The 16,854-nt window shown below is 37.9% G+C and overlaps 1 protein-coding gene across 7 annotated transcripts in view; it reads right to left on the bottom strand.

The window, feature by feature from the left end:
• ALB (albumin) overlaps positions 1–16,854 on the bottom strand; it is a 140,251-nt gene that overhangs the window by 78,165 nt on the left and 45,232 nt on the right. For 2 of the 7 annotated variants that reach the window (XM_060299467.2, XM_060299470.2), the window contains exon 1: positions 8,133–8,269. The exons of 4 other annotated variants lie outside the window; for them this stretch is intronic. The gene's annotated coding sequence lies outside the window, so the exon portion shown is untranslated. Of the gene's footprint in view, positions 1–8,132; positions 8,270–13,551; positions 13,593–16,854 lie in introns of those variants that run through there. One more of the 7 variants, XM_060299469.2, reaches the window with a different exon arrangement.

Here is a 16,854-nt window from a genome sequence, read left to right as displayed (position 1 = left end):
ACCAGCTTCCCGAAGCTACTTGCCCACCAGCCCTAACTATTCTCCAACCAGTCCTAATTACACCCAGATGTCACCCAGCTATAGCCCAACATCCCTCAGTTACTCACCTACTAGTCCCAACTACACACTGAGGAGCCCCAACTACAGCCCAACTGCTCCAAGCTACTCTCCGACTTCACCCAGCTTCTCCCCGACCTCGCCAAGCTACTCCCCTTTGAGCCCACGATACACATTACAGTCTCCCATCTATACCCCAAGTTCGCCCAGCTACAGCCCCAGCCCTCCCAGCTACAGCCCGACCTCTGGCAAAGTACACCCCAACCAGTCCTTCCTACAGCCACAGCTCACCAGAGTACACCCGACTTCTCCCAAGTACTCACCTACAAGCCCAAAATATTTGTCCACCTCCCCCAAGTACTCTCCTACCCCCCAAGTACTCACCCACCAGCCCCACCTAATCTCCTGCTTCCCCCAAAGGCTCGACCTACTTGCCCACCTCCCCTAGCTACTCGCCCACCAGCCCCCCCATAGCCTCACCAGCCCAGCCATCAGCCCAGATGACAATGATGAGGAGAACTGAGGGTGAGCAGTGGGCAGTGGCACCTGGCAAGGTAAAGGGCGGCTTCAGGATGCTCTGCATTCCTCCCCTTCCCCACGGGGTGCAGGCCCCAGTCCGGCTCCTTTGTACATAGCTCCTTGTGACAGAGTTTCCTGTTGAAGTTCTGGTTCCATTTCTGCCAGGGCTTTTGTCTTGCTCTCCACTTGTGCTGTCTCAGAACCCACTCACCCGCTGTGGTGTTTTCCTTCCTGCCCCACCTACACCAGACCTGTCCCCAAATCCAGGATCCTTCTTGCATGTGGCTTGATTTGGGGTAAAGGGTATTTTAACTTCTTAGGGGTAGTTCCTACTGTGGGTTGTTACATCTGATCCTTCTGAAGAGCAAAGCAAAAGCTACTCTTTTTATTATTTTATTTTTTGAAGTTTAAGTAAAGTTTACTAATTTTGACCAAAAAACCCCACACAAACACTACACATAACACTCCAATTTTTGTCCACTTAAATCTCTGCCATTTTATATTACACCACTGAAAATGTTTCCTACAAGTAAAGCAATTATAATTTGGCCAATCAAAGATAAATAATTCATTCATAGAAAACCAATCAATAATAAAATTGATGCCAAAAAATTAAACAACCTATAAAAAAATGGATAAAGTCCTAGAAATATACAGTGTACCAAAACTGAGACATGAAGAAATGGAAAATCTGAACAGACCAATTACTAGTTAGGAAATTGAATCAGTAATCAAAAGCCTCCCAACAAAGAAAAGTTCAGGACAAAATGGCTTCACTGGTGAGTTCTACCAAACATTTAAAGGAGAACTAATAGACTTCCCTGGTGGCACAGTGGTTAAGAATCTGCCTGCCAATGCAGGGGACATGGGTTCGATCCCTGGTCTGGAAAGATCCCACATGCTGCGGAGCAACTAATTCTGTGTGACACAACTACTGAGCCTGCGCTCTAGAGCCCGTGAGCCACAACTACTGAAGCCTGCACGCCTAGAGCCTGAGCTCTGCAACGAAAAGCCACCGCAATGAGAAGCCCACGCACCACAACAAAGAGTAGCCCCCCCCTTGCCGAAATTAAAGAAAGCCCGCACGCAGCAATGAAGACCCAATGCAGCAAAAAATTAATAAATAAATTTATTTTTTAAAAAAAGAAGAACTGGGCTTCCCTGGTGGGGCAGTGTTTGAGAGTCCGCCTGCCGATGCAGGGGACACGGGTTCGTGCCCCGGTCTGGGAAGATCCCACATGCCGTGGAGCGGCTGGGCCCGTGAGCCATGGCCGCTGAGCCTGCGCGTCCGGAGCCTGTGCTCCGCAACGGGAGAGGCCACAACAGTGAGAGGCCCGCGTACTGCAAAAAAAAAAAAAAAAAAAAAGAAGAACTAATACCAATTCTTCTCAAACTCTTTCAAAAAATAGAAAGTGAGGGGACACTTCCAAACTCATTTTATAAGGCCAGCATCACCCTGATATCAAAACCAGACAAGGATATTATAAGAAAAGAAAATTGACCAATATCACTGATGAATATAGATGCAAAAATACTCAACAAAATATTAGCAAATTTAATTCAACAGAACAGTTAAAGGATCATACACCATGATCAGATGGCATTTTTTCCTGGGATTCAAGGATGGTTCAACATACACAAATCAATCAGTGTAATACATCACATTAATAAAATGAAGAATGAAAATCATAATGATCATCTCAATAGACGCTGAAAAAGCATTTGACAAAATTCAACATCTATTTATGATAAAAACTCTCAACAAAGTAGCTATAGAGGGAATGTACCTCAAAATAATAAGGGCCATATATGACAAGCCACAGTTAACGCCATATTCAACAGTGAAAAGCTGAAAGCTTTTCCTCTAAGATCAGGAAAAGGACAAGGATTCTCACTCTCACTACTCTTATTCAGCATAGTACTGGGAGTCCTAGCCATAGCAGTTAGGCACAAAAAAGAAATAAAAGGGAACCAGGGAAAAAATAAAATTGTCTCTATTTGCAAATGACACGATAGTATATATAGAAAAGAATATATATATATATATGTATATATACACACACACACACATATATAAAGAACAAAGCTGGAGACATCATGCATCCTGCTTTCAAACTATATTACAAAACTAGAGTAATCCAAACAGTATGGTATTGGCATAAAAACAGACACATGGATCAGTGGAACAGAATAGAGAGCCCAGAAATAAACGCATGCATATATGGTCATTTAATTTATGACAAAGGGAGCCAAGAATATACAAGGGGGAAAGGCTAATCTCATCAATAAATGTTGGGAAAACTGGACAGACTAATGCAAAAAAATAAAAAAGAACCTATATTTCTATCTTACACCATTCACAAAAATTAACTCAAAATGAATTAAAGATTTGAATTTAAAACCTGAAACCATAAAATTCCTAGGCAAAAGCATAGGGGGTAATTTCCTTGACACTGGTCTTGGTAATAATTTTTTAGATTTGACATCAAAAGGAAAGACAATGATAGCAAAAATAAACAAGTGGGATACATCAAACTAAAAAACTTCTGCACAGCAAAAGAAAACATCAACAATATAAAAAGACAACCTATGGAATGGGAGAAAATATTTGCAAATCACACATCTGATAAAGCATTAATGTCCAAAATATATATAAAGTCACACAACTTAATAGCTTAAAACCAAACAATCCAATTTAAAAACAAGCAGAGGAACTGAGTAGACATTTTTCCAAAGAAGATATATAAATGGCCAACAGGAACATGAAAAGGTACTCAACATCACTAATTATCATAAAAGTACAAATCAAAGCTACAATGAAGTACCACCTCACACCTGTTAGAATGGCTATCATCAAAGAAATCAAGAGATGGACAGTATTGGTGATGATATGGAGAAAAGAGAACATTTGTACACTGTTTATGGGAATGTAAATTGGTACAGCCACTATGGAAAACAGTAGAGAAGCTCCATAAAAGATGAAAAATAGAACTACCATATGATCCAACAATCCCACTTTTGGGTGTATATTGAAAAGAAATGAAAACAGAATATTGAAGTGATGCCTGCACTCTCATGTTCATTGTAGCATTACTCACAATAGCCAAAATATGGAAACAACCTAAGTGTCCATCAACAAATAAACGGATAAAGAAAATGTAATATATATAGAATATATGCATTGTTTATATATATATATATATATACACACACACACACACACACACACAATGGAATAGTATTCAGCCATGAGAAAGGAAATCTCTCCACTTGTGATAACATAGCTAGAACTTAAAGGTCTTATACTAAGTGAAATAAGCTAGACAAAGACAGACAAATAACTGCATGACTGCATGGCATCACTCATGTGGATCATGTGGAATCTTTTTTTTTAATAAAGTCAAATTCATAGAAACAGAAAGTAGAAAAGTGGTTGCCAGGAGCTGGGGGGTGGGGTAAATGAGGAGAAGTTGGTAAAAAGGTACAGAATTTCAGCTATAAGATGAGTAAAGCCTGAGGATCTAATGTAAAACATGGTGACTATATAGTTGATAACACTGGATTGTATAAATGAAATTTGCTAAGGGAGTAGAAATGAAATATTCCAGAAAAAATATTAAAAATAAATCTGTGTGGTGAGGGCTAGATTAATTAACTAAAAGGGGGGGAATCCTTTCACAATGTATATGTATATCAATTCATCACAATATACAATTTAGATATCTTACAATTTTATTTGTCAATTATACTTCAATAAAGCTGAATTTTTTAAATGGTAATAAAGTTGAGTTACTTTTCCACCTTAAGCAATAAAAACTTTTGAAAATGTTGCCATCTAGTGGTGTCAAACAAAAAAAATAATTAATAACTAGTAAATTGTTCAACCACGTTTCCTAGGAAAACTTTCCTTAGCAGTTTTCAAATAAGCAAATGCTACTCTTGTGCCTCTGCTTTAAGAAGTACTCTGGACTTAGGCTATTGGACTTTAAAATTTGGCTTCATCATTTACCAGCTGAATGGTAAATGCCACAGGCAAGATGCTTAATTTCTCTGTAAAATGCACATAATAGTAGTACCTACCTCCCAGAATTAAGAAAAATTAATAAGAAAATCCATATAAACTTGTTTAGCACTCTGTTTGGCTCATAGTATGCACCCAGTAAGTAGTCATTATTATATTACTTGATGGAGAAAGAGTCGCGAACTATTTGGGTTGTCGGTGAGAATGAAGTTTGAGTGATACAGCACTTAAAACTATGGCACTTTATATTGTCAAATCTGGTTAGAGTATTATACTTCTTTCTTGAAGCAGTAGGAACATTGGTATATCGTTGCTATCTAGATGGCAGGTGTTAATGACTGGTATTCTCTAATTTTAAAAGGTCCCTGGGGTTTCCCTGGTGGCTCAGTGGTTAAGAATCTGCCTGCCAATGCAGGGGACACGGGTTCGAGCCCTGGTCTGGAAAGATCCCACATGCCACGGAGCAGCTAAGCTTGTGAACCACAACTACTGAGCCCATGTGCCACAACTACTGAAGCCCACGCGCATAGAGCCCATGCTCCACAACAAGAGAAGCCACTGCAATGAGAAGCCCGTGCACCGCAATGAACAGTAGCCCTGCTCGTCACAACTAGAGAAAGCCCGCGCAGCAACGAAGACCCAACGCAGCCAAAAATAAATAAATTAAATAAATTAATTTAAAAAAAAAAGAAAAAAAGGTCCCTGAATCTGACCATAATTGTGACTTACTGTCAAAATATTTATAAACTATAATTTATCCCTGATTTGGTCGGTTGGCTATTTTTTTTAAAAATGTAAATCTTTCTAGGAGAGCACAAATGGAAGTGGAAGAAAGGCAGCTTCACTAGTTGGTTAAAAAAATCGAGGCTCGGACTTCCCTGGTGGCGCAGTGGTTGAGAGTCCGCCTGCCGATGCAGGGGACACGGGTTCGTGTCCCGGTCCGGGAAGATCCCACATGCCGCAGAGTGGCTGGGCCCGTGAGCCATGGCCGCTGAGCCTGCGCGTCCGGAGCCTGTGCTCCGCAGTGGGAGAGGCCACAACAGTGAGAGGCCCGCGTACCGCAAAAAACAAAACAAAAAAAATCGAGGCTCATATAAGATGCAATCATCTCTAAACCTGCCTGTCATGAAGGTAAGGCTGATGGAACTGGTCCTCTCTTTATTATATCCTTTGAGCTATAGTATTGCAATGACTTATTTTATTCTTCAAGACAGTCCTTACAGCTTATTTTAACTTGATTTCACCTCTCCAGTAATGCATAGTGTGATTTTTAAAATATATTTGACTAAAATATCCCCTGAGATCTCCAAGGATATGACGACAAAATAGTTAGATCACACCACAATTGAGAATTTACAGGTATGCAACCAACAATATTCATAGTATTAGTTAGTGGATTGGAGTCAATCTGAGAGGTAAAAATCATGCCACGAGACTCTGTCATGAACACTTTTTTCTCAATATTTTTATCAAAAGCCTGATGAATAAAGCATGCTTTGTTTAAGTTGCAGAAAACTCTGGGTGGATAGATGTGGCAGGCAGCCTCTAAGGTGACCCCAATTATTCCTGCCTCCTGGTAGTCACACCTTTGTGGGATCCCCTGCCCTTGTGTGCAAACTGGTCCTAATAACTCACTTCTAATGAATATAATACAGCAAAAGTGATGGGAGTTGCTTCTGAAATTAGGTTACGAAGAGATTATGGCCTCCATTTTGCATGCTTTTTTCTTGCTCTCTCTTGCTAACTCGCTATGATAGAATCCAGCTGCCCTATGAAGAGGCTTTCCTGACGAGGAACTGAGAGAGACCTCTGACCAACAGCCCTGGAGGAACTGAATTCTGCCAAAAACCACACGAGTGAGCTCAGAAACATATCTTCTCTTAGTTGAGGTTTCACATGTGACTGCACCCCAGACACCTTCATTACAGCCTGTTAAGGGACTTCTAGTCAGAGGTAACCAGATAAGCCATGCCCTGGATTCCTGACCCACAGAAACTCTGAGATAATATTGTTTTGTATTTTAAGACATTAAATTGTGGGAATAATTTGTTATACAGCAATAGATAACCAATTCACTTGATCAGGGGTCAGCAAACTACAGCCTGCAGGCCAAATCTGGTCTGACGCCTGCCATTGTATGGCCCTTGGGCTAAGAATGGTCTTTACATTTAGAAGAGTTTGGTTTTTTGTTAATGAAAGAAAAAAATGATATGTAACAAAGACCCATGGCCCACAAAGCCTAAAATATTCACTAGGTTTTTCAGAAAAAGCTTGCCAACAGTAAATAATATGACCCATAGCAGAATCAAGATTCAAAATGATTACCTTAACTCACTAAAATAAAGAAGTGAAGGTAATGAGATAAAATTTAGCAGTCATTAATAAAAACTTCTGTCCTTAAATTCAAAAGCTCAATCTCAGAAATATAGGATAGTGATCACGTGAATAGAATTAGAATATTTTACTGGATCCCGGTCTCACAAAGAGCAAAAATATGGTGTGGATACTTCAAGTTAATATAATCCAAGATGGCATTAACATAAATATAAATCTAGTTCACAGAGAAATATAACCTCAAGACTACTCAACTCAACACATGTGGTGTATTTTAACATGGATCATTTTTAAATTGATTAGAGACAGTGGAGAAGGCATTTGTATTTATTTTGGTGGAAAAGCCTTTTAAATTTACTTTCTTAAATAATTGCAGGATTTTTTTTTCAATCAACATGATAGGTGGAACTACTAGTATCCAAATTTATGTATTTTATCTGTATTAATCTCTCTCCATATTTTTTTTTACTTGAATCTTCCTTTGATGCCTATTTGTAGTTTATGTTGAATAACATGTTTATAATTTTCATGGATGTCTTTCCCTTCCTCTTACATACCTGTGTTTGACTATGGAGGTGGCAGATGTTTGGTGTATTTAAGAGTATTATGTCCTATATATCTTTTATAACCTCTTAAAATTGGTCTATCACTGTCTATCTGTTTTCATATCCTGTATACATCTGTGCCCACAAATGTATCCCAGAGCTTTGAGGTAAGAGTCACTGCAGAATAAAATCCATCTAGAAACAAACAAAAAGCAGATCATTCATTTAAAACTAACTCTAAATTCACATTTATACTCATCATGAATGAGAAACATAGAGACAAACCAAATATGTTTCAACTTACTTGAATTCAGTTTTGAAGACTGACTGGAGATATGACGTACCCAGAGTCACAATTAACTCCACTCATTCCATTTTTACAGTAAAATCTACTCTCTCCTGGTTTTTCTACCAGTGTAGTTTATTTTAACATCATAGTCCACGATTCCTTGTTTCCTGTTATTCCTGAGAAATTGCTCTGAACTGATAGGGAGTCACTGACTCAGATCCAATGGCTCCTTCAGCTTCCATACCAGCCAGTGGTAGGAAAATCAAGGAGGACTGGGGATTAGAGCCTTTGATGCTGAACCCTGGAAAGCAGAATGTGGAGGCACTACGAGAGTTCCTCTTTATTTTTTATTTTATTTTATTTTTACCTGCTTTGGGTCTTTGTTGCTGCAAGCGGTCTTTTCTCTAGTTGCGGTGAGCGGGGGCTACTCTCCGTTGTGGTGTGCGGGCTTCTCATTGCGGTGGCTTCTCTTGTTGCGGTGGCTTCTCTTGTTGTGGAGCAGGGCTCTAGCCTCGTGGGCTTCAGTAGTTGTGGCTTGTGGGCTCTAGAGCACAGGCTCAGTAGTTGTGGTGCACGAGCTTAGTTGCTCTGTGGCATGGGGGATCTTCCCGGACCAGGGCTCGAACCAGTGTCCCCTGCATTGGCGGGTGGATTCTTAACCACTGAGCTACCAGGGAAGCCTGAGGGTTCCTCTTGAGAAGAGTATTTCTCCCTCAGAATGAGTGAAAAGTGACTGCCATTTTCATATTCTAGAGGGAGGTGCAGACTTTCACTAAGCTGACTCAATGATGAAAAGACAGAGATTAAAAGAAAGAAAACACAGAAGAGAGAATTGTAGTGATAACACTTCTGCTTATACTGAATCACTATTTGAATAAAATTTTACTTAAGTACTTAAGGTTAAAATTTAAATCTCAAACATATATTTGGGTAATGCTCATATTTGACTCTATTTTGTTCTACAAGTCCATAACTGGTAGCCTTCCACAATAAACTTCACTTAATATTTAAGTCATAGATCATGATAATCTATAAAAACTTCTCACTGTTAAGGAGGTGGATGGAAATCATTGTGTTAAGCCTCTTAATAATGAGTGTCTCCATAAAAAATTTATTTCTTATAAATTTTAACTTGACTATGAGAAACTAGGAGATGCAAAAAAATTTATTTTAAGTTGTTTCAATAACTTGGGAAAAAGAAAGGGAAAATCAAGAATGAAGTAAACCAGCAGAATAACTTGCTTGTTAAAAAGGAAATTACAAGCATATATAACCAGACTTTCTATTTGTATATTAGTTACCAAGTAATTTACCAGAGATTATTCAAAGTCTTTAGTATGGTTTAGAAGGTGACTTTCAATGCGCAATATGTTTTCACTTGTCTGAGGATTAGAAAGTCACACGTCCAGAAAAGACTCTTTTTGGTATGCGATATATAGTTATGTGGTTATTGCATCTTTATTTTGTTTTTTGTTTCTTTTAATATTTATTTATTTGGCTGCTCCAGGCCTTAGTTGCAGCACGTGGGATCTTCATGGCCTCATGTGGGATCTTTAGTTGCGGCATATGAGCTCTTAGTTGCGGCATGTGGGATCTAGTGGGAGTGTGGAGTCTCAACCCCCCGACCACCAGGGAAGTCCCTGCACCTTTATTTTGAATTACAATGTTCTCTGTTACCGTGTATTGGCCTTAACAGATTCATAGGTCAATTAGAAATGAAAATGACTCTAAAATTAGTATTGCTTAATATACATTTTATCATTTAATTATTATTAAATATGCTATTATTTGTATTACAAATATCATTATTATTATAACATTTTATATTTATATAATGCAGAAATTTTTCTCCTGATTTTTATTAAGTAAACAAACAAAATGGCAGTAGAAAAAAATGTATATTATTGGCATGTCCCTCTAACACAGTCACTGTTTCTTTTTCCTTGTTCCCTTATTATTGTGCCCATATTCATCTATATTTTAAATTGTTGCTTTTGTGATAGACAAAATGTTACGCTTTAACTTTTTATTTAAAATTATAGCAAAACAGCTTTTCTCCCTGCTGCATGGATTCATAATGATCTTCTTAATGTGGTGATGTTCAAAGATTTCATAAAATGAAATAGGGTGTCACTTGTGGAACTCCAGGTGATTAGTCATGTCCACAAGGTGCCACTTACCTTGGTAAATTCTTCACTATCCCCTCATTTTACGGACTGGGACACCCAATTTGTTCCCTGTCCCAGAAATTGATTGAGTATGGGGCCTCATTCATTCTAACAAACATTAAAGAGACTGACATATGAGGAAACTAGAATAGCCATTTATTAATTTACAATGAGAAGTAAAGAAGTAAAGATGCAAGCCTACCTTCCTGTGTTTGCTTTGACCTGCCTGTCACATTCTATCCGTCTAGGCAAACTCCATGAGATGTCTAATGATAGGGAGGTAGTCTGATTAGAATGGACTACAGACAGAAAAAGAATCCCTGAGTAATTTGAATGCCTGTCCCCATAACTGCTTTAAGTACTTCTAAGCAAGATAATAATGTCCTAATCAGTGCTGAATGGGCATGCTCCTGTTTTGTCTTCAAGACCTCTCCTTTTTTGTTGTTGTTTCCATTGCTGAACAACCTTATCCTCAGTTGGCACATTCTTTCATTAAATGTGCCAGTAAGTTCATTCAGGTTACAATTATATACTTTGGACTTGAAAGCCATTCTCCTTCTTCTGCCCTGATCTATTATGCTTTGATTTTACTGCCTACCTCTTGCAAACAAATTATTTTTCTTTAATATTAGTTATTGAGAAACACCTATTGTTCCCATATACCCCAAATATCCCTTATAAATGGCAACATAGTATTCCATTGAGTTCCTGCACCATAATTTATTTAAGCAATTCTCTATCAATGGCCATTTTGTATTTTTCCCTTCCCCACCCTATGAAATCATAATGCACATCCCTTTTTCTTCTTTGGCATTGTTCACAAGAATAAATTCCTATGAGAATTAGAGAATCAAAGGGAGAATACATTGCATACCTTTTTACATTTATTGCCTAATAACTTCACAAAATGGTTTGAGCAATTTATGCTGATACCAGCAAAATATAACAATTTCAAAATAATCTCACCATTTTTATTTCTCTGAAATTAAAAATAGGAATAAAATTATAATATGTTGCTATTTCAAATCGCATTTTAATTACTACTGAAACTGGTCATTTTTCATGTCTCATTATTAATCTTTTCTTGTTAACTGAGTCAAATTATACTTTTTGTTCTTTTTTTGAGAAGTTGGTATTTAGCTTATCACTTTGTATAAACAGTTTATATGACATATTGTTTCTGTCAATATAGAGCCTAATATTTTCCCAATTATTATTTTAATTTAAGATGTCCAGATATGCTTTTCTGTGTTTTATAAATCTCTTCAAATTGTGTTCAGCCCATTTAATGTATTTTGATATTTATTTTTTGATAAAATCTTCCTCATTCACTTCCCTATTGTTTCAAAATACCTCATTTGTCATATGTTAAAATAAATGATTACATATAGCTAGTTTTGCTTTTCAACATTGCTTACAAGATTTATCAACTATCTTTAATAATGAATAAATCCCAGGAGCCTCACATTTCACCCTGCACTACATAGAGTTGCCCATGAAAGAAACAGCTCAATCGCAAATTAATGCCAAAAATCAAAACTTCTTCCTTTGTGAATTTTGATTGAGGCTCATATTAAAAACTCCTGCCTGTTTTCTTTATTCATTATGTTTTAATTTTTATGACTTGTCTCTCACAATTGAAGTAGTATGGGCCTCAATTTCAGTTGTTCCAATGAATTACTGCCTATCTTTTCGAAGTGCTCTCCACAAGACCTCTAAAGTGATTTACTTAGATTGAGTCTTCCTGGGTTTCTTTTTCTGACTACATATCATATCATAATATATTATTATATCACATTATAGTATATATTACATTACATTTCCAGTCACTTAAATTCTTTTGCATTTTGATTTGCAACTCAGTAGTCTAAGTGTGTCCTGATAGTTACACATATTGAAATAAGTTAAAGATAATATTCTTCAAAGTATGGTAAATTCTCTCTGTTACTTACATCAGCTATCAAACTTTACAGATAGAAAAATGAAGGGAAGGAGGGAAGAAGAGAGGGAGCAAAAGAGAATGAGAATAGAATTTACAGTTATAGTCATATAATTTTTTACAGCATATAAATGGAAACATTCCTCTATTATTTGTAAATGACTGCAGTTTTCACTTCCAAGATGCAAGGCTCTCTACCATTCTTGATAATAAATACTATGCTATGTTCTGATCCCACTTAGACATTCTGTGATGCAAGGTATGACTATATATCTTCCAACCTTTGTATTACCAAATTCTAAAAACAGGAATGTACAGATTTAGATATATGCTGCCAAAGGCAAAAAAGAGAGCCTTTCAACTATGCAAAGACAAGTCCTCTCCTGTTAGTCTAGTCATGTCTGTTTCACTAAAACTCTAATGTGTATCTCTAGATTGTCACAATGTACATCGGTAACATAGTACATGTATGGGGAAACAAAATAAAAATTTAGAACAGAAGACCCTGGATTAACAACTTTGAAATAATCAAGGCATTTTGGAGGGAGAATAACTAGAATTATAAGAGGGAAATATTGTTACAATTTCTCACTCTGTAATATGAATAAAAATGAGGGGTGGGGTAATGGGGATGGGGTGGAGAAAAAGTGGAATGTTATGATACTTACACTATTCCTGGGTAAGCCCCATGACTATGTTTAAATGATCACTGGTATTCATCCAATGTAGTCAGATCACTTTGGAGGACAATGATATTTAAGTCTTTATCACCCTCAACAAACATACTTGAGGGTGGAATTTCACACTTAGAGATTAACAGCAAAGTTTTCTAGTTAAGACACTTGGTCCAATAGTTGCCTTTGTTTGCAACAAAAAGTATTATTTACCATGTGAACATGGAACGAACAGAAAGTATTAAAAGTTATAGATTGTCACAGTTGATTTTAATATTTTGGGTTTAACATGAACCCTAAAATCCTAACTGGAAAAAAAACTTTTTTTAAAAAAAAGGAATCTGTCAAAAAATATACATATATATGTATATAATACGAGCTTTGGTAAAGACATATAACTTAATTCTCAAAAAAATATGGTTTTCCCCTAAACATCCTATAGAAAGTAACTGATTTTTCAAAAATCTATTCATGTTTTTAAAATATAAAATCCTAATAGTCATGCCATAAAATTATCTGAAAAAGATACTTTCTGCTTCTTTAAATATATATGACCTTCAGTTAAAGAAAACAGAAAATTCAGCCTTTAGATCTTATGCACTATTGAATTTTTTCATTAATGCTTCATCATACCCCTTTCTACTTGTTCTAATTTCAAGTTGAAGGTTGAGGTAGAAGGCAGAGAGTAGAAGTTGCATAAACTGTTGCCAACTGAATCTCCTTTTTAAAGTGATTTCAACAGTAAGTCCTTATTCCCAACCACCTAAGATCTAAACTATATCTCAGGGTCCTAGAGCTTCCATAATCTGGACCTAACTTTCCTGCTTTATTCCCAATAATCCTGAGTATTCTTCTTCTTTTCTGGTTGGGCCTATTAAACTCATTCATTCAATAAATATTTGTTTAGTGTTTACCATGTAGTAGACACCAAACCACAATGTAGTGGTGGCACAGGCTCCAGAACCAGACAGATCAAGTTAAAACACAGGTTAAAATACCACTTACTGTGAGGTTTCTTACTGTGTGAGGTTCCTTAACCTCCATTTGCCTCTATTTCCTTATCTGTCAAAAAGGGGTAATATAGTATCATAATTTTATTGTAAAGATTAAAGGAAATAATACATATCAAGTGCATAGAACAGTTCCTGACACATAGTAAGCCCTCAAAAAACATTATGTGTTATTAGGTAGTGTATAGTGTTTAAGGAAAACAAAAATTAAAACAAAATTTTCTAAGTGTTATTCCCGGGGAAGTACAGGGTGTTGCGGGGGGGAGCGCAAAAAAGGCAACTGCATTGACAGGAAAGGTTTCCTAGGGAAGTGACATTGAAGTTGAAATATAAGTTGGAGTCAGCTTGGTATTAGAAGAAAGCAGTAGTCTAAGCAAGAAGAACTATATGTGAAAAGGCCCAGGAACGCATTAACATGGTACTTTGGTGAAACTAAATGAAATTCAGTAGGGCTGAGGAATGAGAGATGAGGTCAGAGAAATGAGGGAGGATCCAGGTCGCAGATTCTTTGAGTTTCAACTCCATACCAAGAATAATAAAAGGAATTTGGGGATTTTAAGAAGAAAGGCAATATGACCCTATTTGTGCATCAAAATAGGCAGCAGCAGAGTGAAGAATAAATTGGAGAGGAAAAGGAGAACAGGATAGTCCCTTGTGTCTTACTGTCATGACATGCTCTATCGTCTTTCATAGGCCATATGAACACCATAGTCTTTGGAAAGCCTTTCTTCACTTCTTGAACTCTCACTGATCATTTTCTTCCTTCTAAACTCCAGTAGCACTTTTTTTTACTGTGACAATGCACCTTTAATCCATAACCTAACTACAAGGCTATTATCTGAGGGGAGGAAGGCAAAGGGGAGGATTAGTCATCTGTCTTTTCAAGCACAGCTCCAAGAAAGACTCACAAGCTCTTCAGGGCTTGCAGTTTGGATTCCTAGAAAGCAGATTCTGAGATTGAGTTTAGTGTACAGTGAGTACTCGTGGGACTAAGGAGTACCCATGGGGTTGACACCTGTGGAAGGGAGAAGAGGAAGCAGGAGAGGGGAGAGGGAGAAGCGAGAAAAGCTCCACCCAACCTCGTTGGAAGCTTTGGAGCTAGAATGGTCTTTCAGATGGCAAGGCCTTTATACTCAATCCACTATTGGATATAGGACTTCCCAGGTGGGTCTCTGGAACTGAGGCAATCTCTGAAGGTGCTGAAACATGATGGTTATCTGTAGATAGCCCCCTCAGTAGCTGAGGCATCAGGCCTTCACTGAAGGGATATAGGTGGTGTATCACAATGTCACCACACTGGGATAAGATAGCCTGGACTGCTTATCCAAGAAACTTGACCAAAAATCTTCACCAGACTTCCAAACATAGTTGCCTAATTATACCTCCTTGTAGCTATGCCCTCCTTCCCAGAAGAAGGATGAGTTTTCAGTGTAGACAGACAAGTGGAGAGGAAGACTGTGGAAGAGAAGAAAAAGACAAAGAAGAAGCTAGAACATTAGGGGGAACATGCCCAGGCATATATGTTAGCTAGGTATATGCTGTTAGAGGGCTATTATCATCAACTAACTAGAGACACACAATGCTGTGAATTCCTGGAGCACTTAGACACTGAACTTCACTTGAGTGTAGCATTCCCACAGGCCATTGAACAGTTTTACCTGATGCTCTCATTCTTGAGGATATATATAAATATAAAATATTTGGCCTATTGAATGGTGCGCTTTAAACAGGGAGCAGATAATAACTGTGAATTTACAGTTGACTGCATGATCTATTTTGCATCTGTGGCTCAAATCCAAAAGAGTAAAGGGAATGTACTTCACTCTTAGAAGATTTCTGCCCTTTAGAATTCCATAGATGAAATCTTTATGGCAATCTCTCAACCCTCTTTATTCCTTTGTTGGGGCCCTGGTACTCTTTAAAGAGAATAATGAGAAACCCCAATTCTGCCAGGATCTATTGCAACTCCAAAGCTGCGCCGGTATGAGGCTGTCCACCCCCAAGGCTTTAGACCAACTCAGAAGGAGCATGAAATCTAATCCACATTCAAGGGAGCATTATTAGGGAAATGGTCTTTTGTATACACTTGGAGGAATTTAAGTATTTGGTGATACTCTTTAGCCATTAGAATACTCTGGTGTTTTATTTTGTTTTGATTCTCCATGATCTAGATATGTCAAAAAATATGGCCTTATATGATTGCCTGGGTTTTGTGGCCCTAGGACCACTATACCATCTTCACCTCTGAGGAAACGCCAGTAAATGTATCTCTGAGACCTTTGGGTTTGAATGTCTATGTTGGATTGTGTGAATTTAGCTAATGCTGAAAACTACATTACTCAAAATTCTTTTCTGTCTGTGTTAGTAGGTTAGAGTTGACCAAAAGAGGAACTGCATGCGATTTAAAAGGCAAAAGCGAAGCAGAGACCATCGCTGTCAGAAAGTCATTGTTGTCAGACATGGTGACAACAGACACAGAATATTAGCAAGTCCCATCTTATCCTCCCCTGTATTTGGTTCATCCTCACAGCTGCTGGCCCTGCTGGCCAACAGTGACCCCAGGCTCTCCACCAGATATTTGACTGTGGACCCACAGAGGCAGTAGGTACATGAAGGCAATAACTTCCCAAAGGTAGCAATTTCCATAGATCCCACCTAAAGTTTCCCCTTCACTGCTGCACTTTGGCAGCCTGAAGTACTTGGCTTCTTGCTTTTCCCTGCAAACTTCAACTTGTCTACCAGACAGATATTTAGAAGGTTCTGACTGGTGATGATTTCTCTGGGTCTCTGACTCCCCTCTTCCGAAATTTCATTTCCACAGCTCCTTTCACTTTTAATAAATCCCTTACTCCCCCAAATTTATAGCGATTCTATTATCCTGAAAGAACCCTGAATGATACCCTTTCTAGCCATGTAAGTTAGAGGAAAGAGAGATGTCAGTGATGTACAAATGGTAATTACCTTTCAAGAGTGGAAGATCCTCTTCACCTCAGTCTCAATCACACCCTACCATTCGTCTCCTCCTCTCATCATAAAGAGAGGCCTCCATCATCTCCATGGAGGAATCCCTGCCTTAAGGGTACCTCAGGCTGAGATGAACTCTGCCTGTTCTTAACTTTCTAGAGAAAGTTATCTGTGACAATAATTAATTACTCAATATATGAAACTGATTCGCTCACTGTAAACACTGTCTTTAAGATGTGAATACACTTATTGAGAGGGCATAAAATTGCTCCATAACCTGATGTTCTTAACAAAGAACAGCACAAATGAAAAGAGAGCTAAGCATATGTCAGGT

The sequence above is a fragment of the Globicephala melas genome, chromosome 5, assembly GCF_963455315.2.
Source record: "Globicephala melas chromosome 5, mGloMel1.2, whole genome shotgun sequence".
Lineage (NCBI taxonomy): Eukaryota > Metazoa > Chordata > Mammalia > Artiodactyla > Delphinidae > Globicephala > Globicephala melas.
The sequence above is the reverse complement of the archived record's forward strand: the minus strand, read 5'-3'. Positions and strand labels throughout refer to the sequence as shown.